The sequence below is a fragment of the Microtus pennsylvanicus genome, chromosome X (genome assembly GCF_037038515.1).
Source record: "Microtus pennsylvanicus isolate mMicPen1 chromosome X, mMicPen1.hap1, whole genome shotgun sequence".
Taxonomy (NCBI): Eukaryota; Metazoa; Chordata; class Mammalia; order Rodentia; family Cricetidae; genus Microtus; species Microtus pennsylvanicus.
In genome coordinates, this window is record NC_134601.1 from 125,439,513 (window position 1) to 125,456,941 (window position 17,429).

Genomic DNA, 17,429 nt, shown 5'->3' on the forward strand with positions numbered 1-17,429 from the left:
TCACACATATTGAGCCACACCCAACAGTCCTGAAGCCACTGAATCATCATTTGCTCAGTTTTTCTTCTTTAATACTGCAAAACTGAAAATATTCGTTGGATTACTCTCATACTGTAATCACTTGTTTGGAAAATATATATGATCGGTTCTACAAGACTAGTCTTTCTCAGTTTACATTTGTCTTTAAATCCAAGAGCCAGGTTTGCATAGAAATCATATTCACAGGGGCTTGCAAAAAGCTACATTCTTTATAGGGAGTTCAGAAAGAAAACTCAGAGATTTTTCCTTAACTTGGGCTTGACCTTTCCAAGAAGCCAGCTAGTTCTGCCTTTTTTGTCTGTGTTTGTGAACTTAACAGGTCGGCATTGTTAAAGTCAACTACCGTTGAGTGGTAGACACACTCATTTTAAAAGTACTTTTCTTAACTAAATGTCTGTGTTTATTGTTCTGAAGGGCTTATCTTTATCTGATAGTGTGTTTTCAGCCACGAGCGGTGAAGATGCTTCTTCACTTGCTGTCCTTCAAAATGTTTGTGTGCACAGTCACATTAAGATTTGCTTTTCATGGGTTGGGTTTAGCGTTTCCATGGAGATGAGGTGGGTAACACCTTGTTTCTTGATTGCTTATTTCAGTGAAAGTGATCCTCACAACAGTGTGGCTTACCCGTTACTGCTTTTGCAAAATTGGGTATCTGGAGCAAGATACATTTTAAAAAATGTCCCTGGGGCCTAAGGGTTGAGGTTTTCTCTCTGAAATAATTCTGCACCTTTCAAATGCTTTACTACTTTTAAGGGACTCTTAAAGTGCGAGGATTTAGGGCCCGGAGCTATTTAAGCTTTGAGCAGATGCAGTTTTGTTGAACAAGAATAGAACTCATCCTTTACTTTGGGAGCTCTGACACTCCATCCAGCTGCTTCCAGTCATTTGACTCCTGAAAGCTGCCCTAATCCTGGTAGAGGCAGCTTCTTCTGCTCCCAGGTCCACCCCCTACTCCTGATTGGCGAGACACTCCACGACCGGAGCCCGCCGCCTACGACGTCCCTGTGAACTGATTTGAAATAAGAGCCAGGCGGTCCTTACTAGCCTGCGCCCGACTTTTCATAGGCTGGAAAAGGAAAGGTTGAGAAACTTGACATTGTCTTGGGTAGAGTGCGTGTAGAAGCAGATCAAAGAATAAAAAGGGAGGGGGACGAAAAACGTGCTCTTTGCTGCCTGTGGGTTCCACCGAGTTGCTTTTGTCTTGTGGGCTTTTCTGCCGGCTTTGGTGTCTGCGCTTGGAAGCCTGCGAGTGCGCTTCCACGCAGCTCGCTCCCTGCCGGATGGGTCATGGAATTCCAAACATGAGGCAGGTAAGCTTGAGGGTTGCGGTTGTAGCTGCGCTGGCGCCAGCCACGGGGGGAGGTATTTAGCTTGGGACCCCTGCGACCTGTTACTCCCGATTGCATGTGGAGTGATCAAATGCATGATTTCCAGCAGATCCATTAGGTGGAAAAGAGGAGCTACGTTTTCTTCTTAAGGCTACCTTTGCAAGCACATCACCTGCCGTCTCCCCACTGCCTCGTCCTTACTACCCATGCCAGGTTTTGCCTCTAAGAGTGGTTGCTGATGTCAGGCGGTCTTTGTACAAGGTTCAAAGCGGTTTGGAGAATATGCAAATCAATTCCAGTTTGCTGGCCTCTGGAATGTATTGTGCTGGATTCATCTCAAGCTTTTCTCCTCTCCCCTATTATGCTTTAGGTTAGAATAAAGACAACTGCCTAGCCTGACAAAGAATTACACGGAAACCCTTATCTTATTTTGCTTTCACATTCTGAGCACATTAGCGTGGTGTGTGTGTGTGTGTGTGTGTGTGTGTGTGTGTGTGTGTGTGTGAAGCTGAGAAGGCTAAACCAGTCCGGATGGAACTAGCAGCACTTCCAGCGGGGGGTGGGGTGGGGGCGGAGAGGTGCCGGGCGGTGTGTACAGACTTTTCAAAAGACGTTCTAACAGTTTGGGAGTTGTTTTGCCCTGGGCGAGAGATCACAGTCTTGGAAGTAATGAACGGAGAGTTTGGGGGTTGCTTAAGCATTTCTCTGTAAAGAATTTTAAGTCAGCAGCTTCTTCCGTCGCTCTAGGGCATGGGGATAAAATTCCTTATCAACCTAGGTAGAGGTTTATGAGCTTTATAGCTTTGCCATTGAGAAAGAAAAGGAAAGATTGGATTAGAAAGCCTAGAAGAGGGTGTAGTTTACAACTCTATCACGGTTGTAGTAAAAAATCTTACGTAAATATTTCAATACAGAGATCTATCTTTGCTCATAGGAAAAGATAAGACTAGACAAGTCTTTCATTGACTGGGAAAGGCAGAAGATACAAGGGAGGAATGCTACTTTTGCCAGAGCTGAGTAACTCCGTGTGGGAAAGTGAGCATCTGTTTTGCCACCGGAAAAACTCTTCCTTTTTTCTTCCAGTTGGGTTGGATATGCTCCACCCCAGAGTGCTCGCTTTAGGGGAAAGTGAGCCTTCCCATAAGTGGCTGGCCCAGGGGCCTTACAACTTTCTGTCTTTCTGCTCTAGTTTCCTGAGGTAAAGCAGAGTCCTCCACCAGAGTGGTCTGGAGCAAAGACCTGTTCAACTTTCTTGTTCCCTAACTTGCTCTTATGAGAGCAGAGCTGGCAAATTCTAGCCGGTGCAGAAAAGCACATGAAAGACTGTGTGCTTTCAGCAAATTGCCTCTGCCTAACAGGCGACCTGTGCAGAGGCAGGCTAACTTCTAAATTTTGCAGTCTCATAGACCAACCTCATTCTTTAAATTTCTAGCACCCATATAGGATGTCCAAAGGGACCAAGAGAGTTTACTGCAAAGGAGTAAGAGGGAGACTAGGCACGCAATAATATTTTTGACAAAGGTCCTAAGCCGAAACAAAGAAGTTATTTGATGCTGTGTAAAGCCACCTGTCTTGTCCTCGGTGGTGTGTGAACTCAATTTTTAGAATCTTTGTGCCCACACAGTTCCTCTGGAATGGTGACACTCCCTCTGTCTGATGCCTAAGGCAGGCTGTCCAGAGCTCGGGGTGATTTTTTTCCCATGTGTAACTGGCATTTGTGTGAAGTTGGAAAACAGCCCAGTATTGAAGTTTTAAATGTACAAGTAGGTATGTAGTAACTCCTTAGTTATTTAATGAATGGGCAGCTTTTCATCCCACATCTCTGGATATGCATATAGTATTTTTCTTTTGCCTGTTGGGTACTTGAAAAGAGGGTGGGACCGGAGGAACAGAAGCCAGAGGGGTAGAGGATTATTGTTCCTACAAGAAACCAGGCATGGAATGGTAGCGTTACTGCACGGGTGAATCCCAGCTTTGTTCTTGTTTTTCTTGGGTGGAGCCTTACTGCTTCTTTCAGGCAGAGGACTCACATCTACCAACCAATTTGTCATCTTAGCCCAGCAACCCCTAGCTGTATTTGCAGGGTTAACTATCAAACCAATCCATGTGTCATCAGCTCAGCAATGAAACGCAACCTTTTTGCTGGTAAGTGATCTGTCCCTAGGGCTGCACAAATGCCAAACAGTAGTGGGGCAGCCCAGAAGAGATCCCTAGCACTAACTAGTCAGAAATTCTGGATAGCCAGAAATTGCCAACAGAATTCGAAGGCTGCCTGTTTGACTGTAAGGTGGGTTTGGGCTTTTGCCAGGTTGTCAGCAGAAGAACCGTGTAGGATAGAATTCTTTTAGGGTAAGGCCATATTAAAGGAGTCCAAAAAAAAACCCATAAACCTGACTTGTGTTTGTCAGGAAGTAATTTTAAACTGTATGCCAACCTCTCTTTGCACTTTGATCATAAATGGAAAACTTTTCGAAACCCTCTTTGAGAAGGAATTTGCTAGGTTCGTTCCCAGGCAAAAGGAAAGACACGGCCACCTGTTATAGAAGCCCAGCCAAAAACAACAGGTTTGCTTATGGCATTCCCACAACTGCAAATATCCTCTCCAAATAGCAAGTCGCATTCATTGTCCCACCACGACTAAGAACAAATATTTCATTCTCAAGTTGGAAAAAAAATATAGATTCTCCAGACAAAATTCCCTACGAGACATATTTTGTGTTTCTAGCATCCTAATAACTTTAGAAAAATACTGTAAGAAACTGAAATGAGTTTACTTTTTAGTCTCTAGATCTCCCAGCTGCTAAATTTTTGTGAAGTTAGGATGCCGCTGATCCAAGGAAGCTGTGACTCAGTTTGATCGGCCGATTTTGCATTCTTTAGATTGGAATTAAAATGCCCAAGGACATCTGGCTCAATAATGGGAGTCTTGGTGGTAATCTTCCTCAGCGGATTAGAAAGTCCTTTCCAAACACGATCTGTTTATTCTCAAATACATCCCCAGGAGAGAATGAAGGGCAACTTGATCCCCATTGAACAAATGGTGAAATGAAGGCAAAGAAAGGTTAAGTAGAAAGAGGGACAGCAAGTTAGAGGCAAGTCTGGAATTCACCCACCCAGAAAAACTACCTGTGGAGGCTGAGGCCCCTAAAAGGCATTCTAGGGATGAAAACAGAACCTCTCCTTCAATTTCCTTTCTCTTCTTGTTCTGTTACCAGCACACTGTCCCAAGTATGCAGTATTGTTTCCTCCCTTTGAAAGTGAAGCCTTGAAAAGTATAGAAGACATTTCTGTTCTCATTTGTCGCAACATGGAGGTCAGCCAGTTTTTATGACATCTAATAGGAAGATGCTATAAGTGGAATTTTAAATGTGTCTGAGGAATGTTCCGTTTTAACAGATGTTTTAAGTTTTTGCATATGCTTTAGAGAGTTTGACATCTTCAACAGATGTTAAAATTTTAATTTTTTTCTACTACGTCTCTTTCGGGAAACATTATCATTGTAGTACTTGCTGTCAACTTAAAAATATTTGTTGGTCATGTCAAAGTAATTTTTTGAGTTGGTTGAGTTTTGTTTTTCCTTCATGTTCACTCTGACTCATGTTCTGTGTTTGTCTGGCTGTGGACCGCATAGGCTTCAAACAAATCTGTTAATTGGTAGTTGCATGTTATCCACAGACATTCCTGCAAGTTTTAAGGATAACTGTGCATGTGGATGTCTCCTGGCTTTGATCCCTTGTGTGGTGACTAGACATCCAAGGTAGCTATGGAAACCTGGGCCTTGCATTGCTGAGGGGGTTGGGGGTGGATATCTCATCAGAGAGTAATTTATTTGATTAAGGAAAGATGGGACTAAATCAGGACATTTTTAATCCACATGATTTGAGTATCCTAGTTCATCCGAATCAGTTGGCGTTCTCTTGATAAGAAAAAAAAATAATGACTGACCACATCAGAATATTTTGTAAATGCAATTTAAATTCTTCTTAATCAACTGCTTGCTTTGTTCCAAGAGCAACTTGTAAAATGAAAGAGATGTCCAACATATGTCAATATCGTCAGTGTCCCTGTTGTACTTTGTATGAGTATTATCATTTTCAGAACTCAAAAAGAAAGACCAGAATCTGTCTGGAGGTATGTATTTCACGCATCTACCTGCAGGGGTCAGACTTGAAGTTTCCATGATTAACGCCCTGGCCTTGGACACCACTGCAGACCTCCTCAAGCAGAAACAGAAAGATTACTCTGCCAACAGAATAATTAGTTCGCAATTCTTTAACCTTGTGACCAAATCTGCTGTGAAAACCAGTTCATTCAAGGAAGAGAACATCAAATACCCTGCAATTAAAACAAGGGTAATACAGCCAGGTCAAATTGGAACCTAATCTCAGTGTAGATATGGGGAAATCTATGAGGAAGATTTTTGACTCATTCTCAGCTCCATCTGACACCAAACTCATCTTACAGGATTTATTTTAGATTGTATACGGAGTCTTGATAACTAGCATGCTGTAGACATTTTTTTTTAACCTAGAGGGCTCAACATTAGATGTTTATCTAAATTTAAAAAATTTGTTTTTTCCTTAGAAGAAGATATTCTTTGATACAACCTTAAGATCCTTAATGTCCTCCAGAAGGTGATGTTAGGGAACTCAAAATTGTGGCACCCAGACACACAAATACCTAAAGGGAACTTTACTGAAGCCAAAAGAATCAAAACTAAAAGTTTTGAATACATTTCTTCTTCATGCTTTAAAAGACAGGTCCTGAGTTAACAAGACAAAAGCTGAAAGTGGTCATAATTGTAACTTCTAAGTGACTGTTAAAGGTTCCATACTCAGCCAACTGTGGATGATAAATAAAATATCAAGTCTCTTCACTTCTTATCATACAGCACATACTGAGCACTCATGGAATTAATCTGAGTTCTGATTCACTGAGTGAATAAAGTTCATTCAGAAAAGCCACACAGTGAGTGACTCTTGTATTTCAGATGGCTTTTCAGTTCTAAACATGATTTGATATGGTCCTTGTCCTCAAAGAACTACTAGTCTGGTGTACAGCTTATGTACCAACAGTGTAATATAGATTGTTACATGAGAAAATGGCTGCTTACTTGTTCTTAACTACATATATATGTAAGGGTCAAAATCCATTTCAAAACTGATGGTAGCCTAAAGTTTACTGAACTTATGGGAACCATGAAATGATCTGTATTTGTCACATTTAATTTTCACCTCCATGTTCACTTGTACAAATTTATGATTTCTTAGTTAAAGATAATTTATCAGAGAAAAATAGGTCTCAACTCTATAAATGTTTTATGTTCCATTTTTGTATTATGTATTAAGATATATTTTTATTCAAAATTAATTTTTAGCTTATCAGTGTATCTTTACTTTTTATTGATTTTTTAGTGAGCATGCAACATACTGTGTTTCACTGACATTTCACGTGTGTTGTATTTTTTGATTTTTAAATATAAAAATTGTACATATTAATAAGATCCTTGTGATGTTTCAATACATCTATATATTGTATAATCAAGTTAAAGGTACCTGTCTCTTTAAAATGTCAATTCGTTGTGGCAAAAACATTTAATAATCTTTTCTTTTATACCTTTGAGATGCATTTATATAAGTACTATCCACACTCATCGAAACTTCTTTCTCCTGTCCAAGTGTTTCCTGAGAGTGTTTTTGTTTGAAGCTGCAACATTTTCAAGTGAGAAATTGGCATTTCAAAACACTCTTTTGAAAAGTCTGTGGAGATGTCAGTAAGCCATTTGCTTTGCAAGCATGAGCAAGTGGACTTGACTGCAAGACCCCACATAAAAATGCTGGGAGTAGCTGTGCACGCTACTCTCCCAGTACTGAGCAGGAAGAAATAGGAGGGTCCCTATGGCTCACTGGCAAGCCAGCCTCGTTAAATTAGTGAACTCCAAGCTAATAAAAAATTGTCTGAGAGGAGGAAGATGACAGTAAAAATTCCCACATGTATGGAAAGCGTCTCAAAAGGTCCCTCCCCTTATCCGAGGAACTATTTGTGTATTGATGATTAGTGAGTCAGGGGGAGTTTTCTTTGGAGTGTGGCCATTGGTAGTTGCTCATGCTTCAGTGGATGGCCCCACATCCAGGTGCAAACGGGCACCACTGAAAGAATACATTGGGCTTATTTTTTTTTTAAATAAAGGACATGAAGTTAGGAGGGAGATTGTTGGGTGGGGACTAGAGAAGTTGAAGGGAAAATAAGAGCGTGAATATGATCGGAATGCATTGTATATATGTGTATAGTTCTCTGGGATAAAGAAAAACATGATTTTAAAATGCAGCTGAATGATATTCCTGAGGATGACACCCGTACACACCCACGTGCTCGTCCCATGCGCATGACTCCCCCCGTATGCACACCACTCACTGTGTTGAAAATGATTCACTTTGATTCATTCGTGATATAGTTCTGAGTTTTATGAACGTGAATCTATATTATAAAAGATGGAAACACAGAAGAGTTAATATACTTGTTGATCTGTTTTAGTAATATTTGAAAGAGAAAAACTTCACACTACTTTTTTCTCCTTTCTCTCACTTCTGATGTATTCTGGTCCATCCAAGGTACCTATCTCCCCATCTAGCCTAATTGACACGTAGTGAATCTGTAATTACCCATCTCTTATCTTGCCCTGTCCAAACAAAGCATTTTTTGTCTCTTTAGGACAGTGGTCTTTAGGGCCTGTTGGGAGAGAATCTATGCAGATAAGCTAAAGCCGTTTTAGCCTTTTAATCCTTAGAATGCATCTTTAATTGGGGTTGTTCAAACAGTGAGAAATTCCAAACAGTGGAGCCCAGAGCTAAAAGACACAGGACTGCCCTGTCAGGAGACACTATTTAGGGACCAGGTCATATATTGTGAAATAAAATTTGCTGGAATGTCTGCCTTATACTTCAGAGCTCTTCCCTTGTTTTTTCTCGGCATCCTGCCTGAACTTCTCGACTCACTAGAGCCTTTATGCCCGAGAGCCAGAGAGCCACAGGGGAGTGAGTAGGAAGGGATGATGCTATGTGTGGTTTCAGTTGCTTGTGAGAACTTTCTTTGTATGCCGAGAAGTATCTATTTGGATTAGAACAAACAGGAGGAAATGACTGTGGCACTATCTTACACACATTCATATTTGAGATAGCCTAAATATTTTCGTTAATCCTAGCTCTGCCTATCTTGGGACTCAGTTATTTGAGAGCAAGAGTCACATCTCAAGTATCTTTGAATTCTCAGATCCCAACACAGGCACTGGAACACAGACTTATCATGTTTTATGGGACGATGTGAGGTTTTTTAATAGGAAAGAGAATGGAAAATTCTAAGGTGAATGTGGCTCTGGAAAAGAAAGGATGTTTCACCTGTCAATGATGTAGTAAAACTAATTGATAGGTATCAAAACATCAAAATATGTGTAGCTGTTTAGCCATTCAGTTGTGTTCTGCTAAAGACCCAGCCGAGAATATGCCAAGCGGCTTACCTTATCCTCTGCTTGACGGGGCAAAAAAATAACTCTGATGTGGAAATGACCTCCAACTGATCAAAGCCTAAATGCCAAGATAGTATCTGCTAAGCTTGTTCACAGTGAGGCTAACTTGATGTTTTAGGTAATAACCAAATGTGTAGTTGGTTTATTTGCCAGGTGAATGGTATGCCATGCTCATTCAGCAACAGAGGGAGTATTTCCACAGTTCGTTCTTTCTCTTTTTCTCTTTCTTTCTTCCTTTCTTTCTTTCATTCGTTCTTTTCATTTTTTTAAAGATTTTTATTTATTTATTATGTATACAACATTCTGCCTCCATGTATGTCTGCAGGCCAGAAGAGGGCGCCAGATCTCATTACAGATGGATGTGAGCCACCATGTGGTTGCTGGGAATTGAACTCAGGACCTCTGGAAGAGCAGCCTGGGCTCTTAACCACTGAGCCATCTCTCCAGCACCTCATTTTTATTTTTAATAGAGACAGCGTTCCTTTACAGGTTCCTTGACTGTCCTAAAATGCTGACCTTGGCTGACCAGGCTGACCTTGAACTCACAGAGATCCACCGGCCTCTGGCTTCCGAGTGCTGAGATTAAAGGTGTGCGCCCCAACCTTGACTCAAAAGGAGTATTTCTAATGGCTAAAGTATTCCAAGCCGGTGGTGCTTGCATTCAATAGAGTGACATTCAAGACAACACATTTTTAGTACTTCTCAGTGTGATATGTTATCTGAAAGTTCTTGTTGAAATTGTGGAATTGAAATTGCAGACCCATTTGATAGAGACAACAGCACTGATACATTTTTTGGAGTACAGTTGGTAGACTGTTTCCTGTCACTTGTCAAAATTTAGAGTGTTACTATAGGTACTTTGCAGGTAATCTTTTTTGAGCAGGAAGAAAAAAAACTGTGGACAACTGAGATTTTCTGTGTATATTTTCTGTCTTAATATTAACTAGATGAATCACCAGATAAAATGAGGGAGATGGAAATCACCACCAAACAATAATAGAAATTTGTATATTTATACAAGGTCCAGTAGATAGGAAATACATTAGGGATTCAGACAAGCCATGCTAACTTGATTAGGTGTAGTGGTACATATTTATAGTTTTGGCAACCAGGGGGCTGAGATATGAAGATCAAGAACCTGAACGCAATGTGGGCTTCATAGGGAGACTCTACAAAAAAGTTAAGAAAAAAATGAATTGCTAGTCAAAAGTTTGGTTCTTGTAGGTTGAAAAGTAATATGCTTTTTTTGTTTGTTTGTTTTTTAGACATTTCATTACATATCTGTGCCTTGCCTGAAGCTCACTATTCTTCTATGGAGCTACTACCTCAGCCAGTAAATGTCAGGGTTATAGGTGTGTACCATCACACAGGGTTTATAGTTGAGAGGTTAGCATATGGCCCGAAACGGCTTGTATCTGTGAGAGTAACCATTAGAATGCGGAGACAGTGAGTTCAAGATGAAAGTAGTTGATAGAGTTAACACATCTTATCTCACCACCACTACCACCAGCACCAGCACAGGTGATGCAGTTTAGCTCAAGAAACTCTTTAACCACACCTCGTAACAAATTTACATCTAGAATTGGAAAATTCTGCTCCCCCATTCTGGTGTTATCTGTGGCCACACCACATGCCTTTTTCATAAGGTATAGTTCGGTTGCTTTCAGATCCCATGCTGTCATTTCATGTACTAGTAGGTTTTGAGCCATTTAGAATGGGTTGTTGGTTTGTGAACAGTCAGAATAGAATGCATTATCTTAAGACAAAAATGCCCAGCCTCTTTGGAAGAAGGGGGATCAGTGGAAATAGGAGGGAAATAAGAGAGAAGAATGGAGAAATATGCTTAAAATTCATTACATAAATGAAAATGTCCTAATGAAATCCATTATTATGTAAAGTTAACACATGATATTACACAACATTTAGAAAACACCCTTTTAGAGATCCAAGTAGTTAATATTGGCTTGCAGATCGCAGCTGTAATCTTGGCATTTAGAATTGGGCAAGCCGGTTGCCAAAAGTTCAAAGCAAGTCCGTGCTATATAGCCTGTCCCCAGACAATCTGGGTGACAGAGTGAGAATTTCTCAAACGAACAGAAAAACCCAAGTAGTCAGATGGTATTTTACTTGGTGTTTGTGCCACTTTGTGTATATCTTCTATGCTCTGATTTTAGATTAAATATAAAAATGCCAAATGGTAAAAATTGGGAGGACCATGTTTGTTTAGGTGAAAAGTTTATGATGTGAAATGACTTTTTTCATAAATTAATCAGTTGTTCTATGGAGTAATACTGCAAGAAACTGGAGCAGAACAAATAGAAGGGAGAAAAAAATGTGAGTTCTTTCAGGGCAAGTGTGATGGGAAAATTAATGTTTAAAAAGGAGGCTATTTGATGGGTGATTCAGTTGAAATTATTTTCTATTGTCAGTGCTTAAAGTGAGTTTACAATGAAGTTAATGCTACTGTTCTTTCTGTCTGACTAGGAGAAAAAAGGGAAAACAGGCTCATAATAATTAATTGTGAGGGTCTTGATTTTTTGAGTAGATTATAAAAACTATCAAAAATGATAATAGATCATAAAATTATGGATATTTACTGCTAAACCCTTCCATCAGAAGGAGATGCTTTGTGAACTTTTCTCCCCTTCCTTACATGGAAGTTGTCAGAATTGAATAGTTCACATGTACCCTACATTGTTTTGGTTTAACTAACATAGAGCCATGAGACATGAATTGTTTGTGACAGCTCCGAACATTGATAACAGACGACAATAATGCCTGGAGACAAAGCCTACATGGTAAAAATCTGGAAGCAAAAGTGCTTATTATGCTAGGCCCACGTGCTTTGACCTAGTTTTGTTCTTCTGCTGGAAAATTATGTCAGTATTAGTTACGTCATCCACTCGGATGAGCAATTTCACATTTTTGTTTGTTTCAGGGTCATGTTATTAGCTTTGTATATTTAGTTCTGACCTTCTGAGAGCCTAACTAATCCTTATTGACTTGCATTTTCGTTTGAAAAGGAGACTTCTGGGAGACAAAGAGGGGGGATTTTGTGCATTAAGGAAACAATCTAAAATGAATCATCAAAGGCATTCATTTCTGCTTGTTCAGTAGCCACTGTCCTCTTGAAGGATCCATGAGAACATCATTTTTCTGCTGGTTGCAAAGTGTCTTCCTTTTTTTTTAGTCCTGTGGAGACATAATAAATTATGGTGCCAAGGACTGCCATAGTTGAGCAGCAAAAAGTAAAACAAGGTAGAAAGGACATTTCCCAGCCCATCACTCTTCAATTTGCTGTTTTCATGCTTCTCTTTTGCTTGTTCATCCAGTAGAAACTGACTTGACATATTTTTCTTATTTAAAATCTTTACGGAATGTACTTCAAAATGAATTGCTTCCCTGGTTGATTTCAAACACATTTTCCCTGCCATTTAATACTTTCTATCATTAGAGGAGTCATTTAATTCTTTCCTACATTTGTTAATTCTAATCTTCAAAGACTGAGAGCTCTTCTAGCGATCAACTTACATCAGATTTACAAGTATAATTTGTTACCAAAAGACCCTGAACAGTGTTTTTGATCCACATGTTTCTGAATTCCATATTAACAAATGCAATCAGGAAATCACACACAAAAATATGAAGTTGTGGTTCCTCTGCAAAATAAATAAATAAATAAATGATCTACCATTTACTCTCGTTTTCTAATTAAGGGTTTGAATGTTAAGAATCCCTTTGTTGTTGGCTCCTTTGCAAATTCTCTGCCTGGACTTGGAAAACTTAAGAGAGTGTTCCCTTCAAAGTACAACCATCTGAATTTTAGCCAGGTGAATTGCTGATTAGCTTGGAGTCCTTTGAAGAAACAGTATGTAAGCAATTGGGAGAGGCTTTAGTCCTAATTGTGTTATCCTGGGGAGTTTTGAACTTTGTTTGAAGCAGTCAACTCTGAGTATTGCATTCTATTTCTGATCTTTATGTTAATTTACTACAATCCCAAAGACAAACCTTTTTTCGAGGTCTTGAGCCTCTAATGAGTACATAAAATTGTCAATCCTAAGCTGCCAGAAAGTTACAAGCTATATATAGCACACTGTGTGTCTCCTATAGTGACTTCCATTTCTACAATACATTTTATAATGGTCAAAGGTAGGGGTGAGTATATGGCCCTCATCTTACACAGTGACTTTTCTGTATGCTCTTCTGCATACCCCCACGCACTGCATGATATATCCAGGAGTTATCTTCATAGCAGGGCAAAGAGAGTGCTCTCTTTTTCTTTCAACAGCTATGCAAAATTGTGCTTTCCTATCCTGCCATTCATTGCAACATCCTATTACGACTGACTTGACTGTGGTCCCATGGGTAGCTTCCAGTCTTTTGGTATTAAAATAGTGTATCTGGAGAAGACTGATTTTTATCACGGTGTTACAGGCAGGTTTATCTGTAAAATCCATCACAAGATATGAAAGTCACTTTTCTGATTGAAAGGGTATGAATAGACTTTCTAATTTAGGTAGACCAATAAGCTGACCTAGCCAGCATGGATGACAGAGAGCCCTGGATGCTTGAGGAACAGAATCTCTGTTGGGTAGTTTTGAACTCTTTTTGCAGGAATGTTGGGGGGGGGGAGGGGACAGGGTATTATGTATCCTAGGCTAGCTTCAAACTCATTATGTAGCAGAAAATGGTCTTAAACTTCCAATTCTTTTGTCTTACCCTCGCCAGTATTAAGATTACAAGTTTGTGTTACCAGTGAAGATTTAGGATTGTTCTTTTTTTGGTTTTATTTTTATATTTTATTTTTTTATTATTTTTATTGAGCCCTGAATTTTTTTCTGCTCCTCTCCCTACCTCTTCCCTCCCCTGCAATCCTCTCCCAAGGTCCCCATGCTCCCAGTTTACTCAGGAGATCTTGTTTTTATCTACTTCCCATGTAGATTTGATTTATGTATGTCACTCTTAGGGTCCTCATTGTTTTCTAGGTTCTCTGGGATTGTGATTTGTGGGCTGGTTTCTTTGCTTTGTTTAAAAACCACTTATGAGTGAGTAAATGTGATAATTGTCTTTCTGTATCTAGATTACCTCACTCAAAATGATGTTTTCTAGATTCATCCATTTGCCTGCAAAATTCAAGATGTCGTTATTTTTTCTGTTGTCTAGTACTCCACTGTGTAAATATACCACATTTTCCTTATCCATTCCTTGGTTGAAGGGCATTTAGGCAGTTTCCAGTTTCTGGCTATGACAAACAATGCTGCTATGAACAGAGTTGAGCACATGTCTGTGGCACAATTGAGCTTCCTTTGGATATATACCCAAAAGTGGTATTACTGGGTCTTGAGGAAAGTTGTTTCCTAATTTTCTGAGAAATTGCCACTCTGACATCCAAAGGGGCTGTACCAGATTGCATTCCAGCAATGCAGGGGTGTTCTCTGTACCCCACAACCTCTCCAGCTTAAGTTGTCATCAGTGTTTTTGATCTTGGCCATTCTTACAGGTGTAAGGTGGAATCTCAGAGTTGTTTTGATTTGAATTTCTCTGATGACTAAGGATGCTGAACAGTTTCTTAAGTGCCTTTCAGCCATTTTAGGTTCCTCTGTTGAGAGTTTTCTGTTTAGGTCTGTACTCCATTTTTTAAATTGGATTATTTGTTCTTTTGATGACCAATTTCTTGAGTTGGCTTGGAAGAATGGCGCAGCCATTAAAGGTTAAGCTCACACCAGAAATATAGGATTGTTCTTTTTTTTAGTTGTTGAAAAAAATTTCCGCCTCCTCCCCGGTTCCCTCCCCCTCCTCCCACACATCGCCCCTCCCCCACTCCTCTCCCCCTCTGTCCACTCCTCTCCCCCTCCCCCCACTCCATTCCCCCTCCCTCTCGAGACTGAAGAACAGTCCAGATTCCCTGCCCTGCGGGAAGTCCAGAGTCCTCCCACTTCTATATTAGAGTACTACTCAGTGGTAAAAAACAATGACATCGTGAATTTTGCATGCAAATGGATGGAAATAGAAAACACTATCCTGAGTGAGGTATCCCAGACCCCAAAAGATGAACATGGGATGTACTCACTCATAATTGGTTTCTAGCCATAAATAAAGGACATTGAGCCTATAATTTGTGATCCTAGAGAAGCTAAATAAGAAGGTGAACCCAAAGAAAAACATATAGTCATCCGCCTGGATATGGGAAGTAGACAAGATTGCCGGGCAAAAACTAGGATTGTTCTTAATAAGCATTTCTGAGCTCATCTTTATAATCATTTGCCAGAGATGTTGACTCTCCAAAAATGAGTCCCATAAAATGTAGCTGTTATCAACAATTTTGTGTGAACGGAAGCTGAGACAGTTTGTAGCAACAATCCATGTGAGAGGATAGGCCTTCATGCCTCCCATATCCTCAACCAGTTCCTTTTTTCTCTTTCACTCTATAGTGAATGCTAAGAATCTCAGCTTCATAACATTCAAATACTCTTCGAAGTGTTGAAAATTCACTTCTAGAGATCTAATACCTAAAAGATGTTTATATTGTTAGTACTTCGTTTGTTAGAATTACAACCATTTTTCAAAGTCCTAGTAAGAGGCTTCACTTAAATTACCATTGTTAAGAAAATATTAATTCCTTCAAAAACATTGTCTTCCTTATCTTCAGATACAAAATATCAGAGTGCTCCATTTATTAAAGTTATTTAATGTTTATGCACATCCATTCAGCCCTATATCAGCCACCTTAAGGCTAGTGTGTTATGTGAAGTGGCTAGAGAACTGATTTATGATTCAGAGTTTTCATTGTATATTTATTCTTTTACTTATTAATTTGCTCTATAGTTAAGGCTGACTTACAATTCACAGTCCTTTTGCCTCAGCTACCTGAGTGTTGAATTTCAGGCACTTGGCATTACAACTGGCTTGTTTATTCTTGTAATTACGGGAATCATATAATGTTTAGGAATATATACATGCATTTACTCTGTTACACTAATTATCTAGTTTGTTAATCATGTATGATTGCAATTACTTCTTTAGAAGGTTGGGAATAATAAGAATAGCACTTAAATCATGAAGTTTTGATGAAGATTAAGTTCATATTTGCTCACTACTTAATATAACATGTGGTACAGAGTATATTGGCAATGTGTGTCAACTAAATATGTGTCAAATTTTAGAGGGGCAGTTGTCAAGAACTTTGAAGGACCTGAGATTTTACAATCCATTTCCATTAATAAGCTGTACTGCCATTGTTTCTAGGATATTGTCAGCAGACATGAGACTCCTACATCTGAGACAAAGAACTTTGTTATTCAAAGCACAGGTAGCATGAATTTCATGCATTGCTTCTCCTTACCTGAAAGTGCCACAAGGTGTCAGGAATGGAAAAATTATTTCTTACTTCCTTTCAATGCTCTTACCTAGACTCCCTATTGTAAAAGACGGATGGATTACTAGGAGAGAAACAAACCAAAGTTTGTGAACATGTGCCTTTTATATATGTGGAAGAAACTTAGGAGTAAATAAATTCAAAGAAATGGCTATAATACCAATTTCGGTGAAAAGGAAAGACAGGGAGTGTGTGATAAGCCAGTTATGGGAAAGTAATTAGGAAAAGGCACAGAAACCAGAAAAATATTGGTTGTGATACACATTAAGTCCAGTGCTTTATTTCTGCTGTATAACAATAGTCATGAACCTTTTTATGGGAATCTCATCAACCTAGGAACATTCGCACCCAGGAAAGCAGACTAAAGCCTGGTCTTCAACTTGCAATGGAGCTAGGCTATCCGTGAGCTTGCAATCCTCCTGTTTCTGCCTCCTGAATGATGGGAGTATGCTTATGGTGTGCCACTCTTGGCTTTAATTTGCTTTTTCTTATTTTATTGTTTTTTTATTTGAAGTAATCACACATGATTAAAACTGAGAACAGAAGAGGAGCTGTGTTGTACAGTACATATCGTTAAGTACTAAATTGGCCTTCATTTATACACTGACAAATGTAAAGAATTGATTGATATGTACTCAGATAAACAGATACCCACTCCTATGTATATCCATATTCTCTCTAAGGAATGGGGATATTACACATCTTCTAAATAGAAGAAAGAGAGTCTGTAGCTTCAGGTTACCTTGTTTCTGACAGCTATTATTATCTTTGACTTTTAAAAATAGTTTTGCATATTATAGCTGCATATTCATAGTTGACAAAGGAAATATCAGCTCTTTTTTTTTCTTTTTCCTTGTGGACATAGATTCATGGCATATGGTACTGGGTTTCATAAGGCCATTTTCAGTCAAGTACATAGGATTCCTTGACTGTGTCCCTCCTCCCATTTCTCCACCACCTCCCTTTCTCCTCTTCCTTCATCCTCTTAATATCCTTTTAATCTCCATCATACTCCTGGACCGTTTTCTTCTATCTCTATGTTATATATATTGATTTTGCATATCTATGTAAAATATAGGATCCACAAATGAGAGAAAATATGCTATATGTGTCTGAGTCTGACCTAATTTACTTCATATGATAATCTTCACTTGCATTCAAGTAT

At 39.3% G+C, this 17,429-nt stretch overlaps 1 protein-coding gene across 4 annotated transcripts in view; it reads left to right on the forward strand.

Annotated features, from left to right (window-relative positions):
• Mid1 (midline 1) overlaps positions 1-17,429 on the forward strand; it is a 336,875-nt gene that overhangs the window by 176,778 nt on the left and 142,668 nt on the right. Inside the window, exon 1 of one of the 4 annotated variants that reach the window (XM_075957451.1) lies at positions 1,061-1,349. The exons of the other annotated variants lie outside the window; for them this stretch is intronic. The gene's annotated coding sequence lies outside the window, so the exon portion shown is untranslated. Of the gene's footprint in view, positions 1-1,060; positions 1,350-17,429 lie in introns of those variants that run through there. 4 annotated transcript variants of the gene reach the window in all.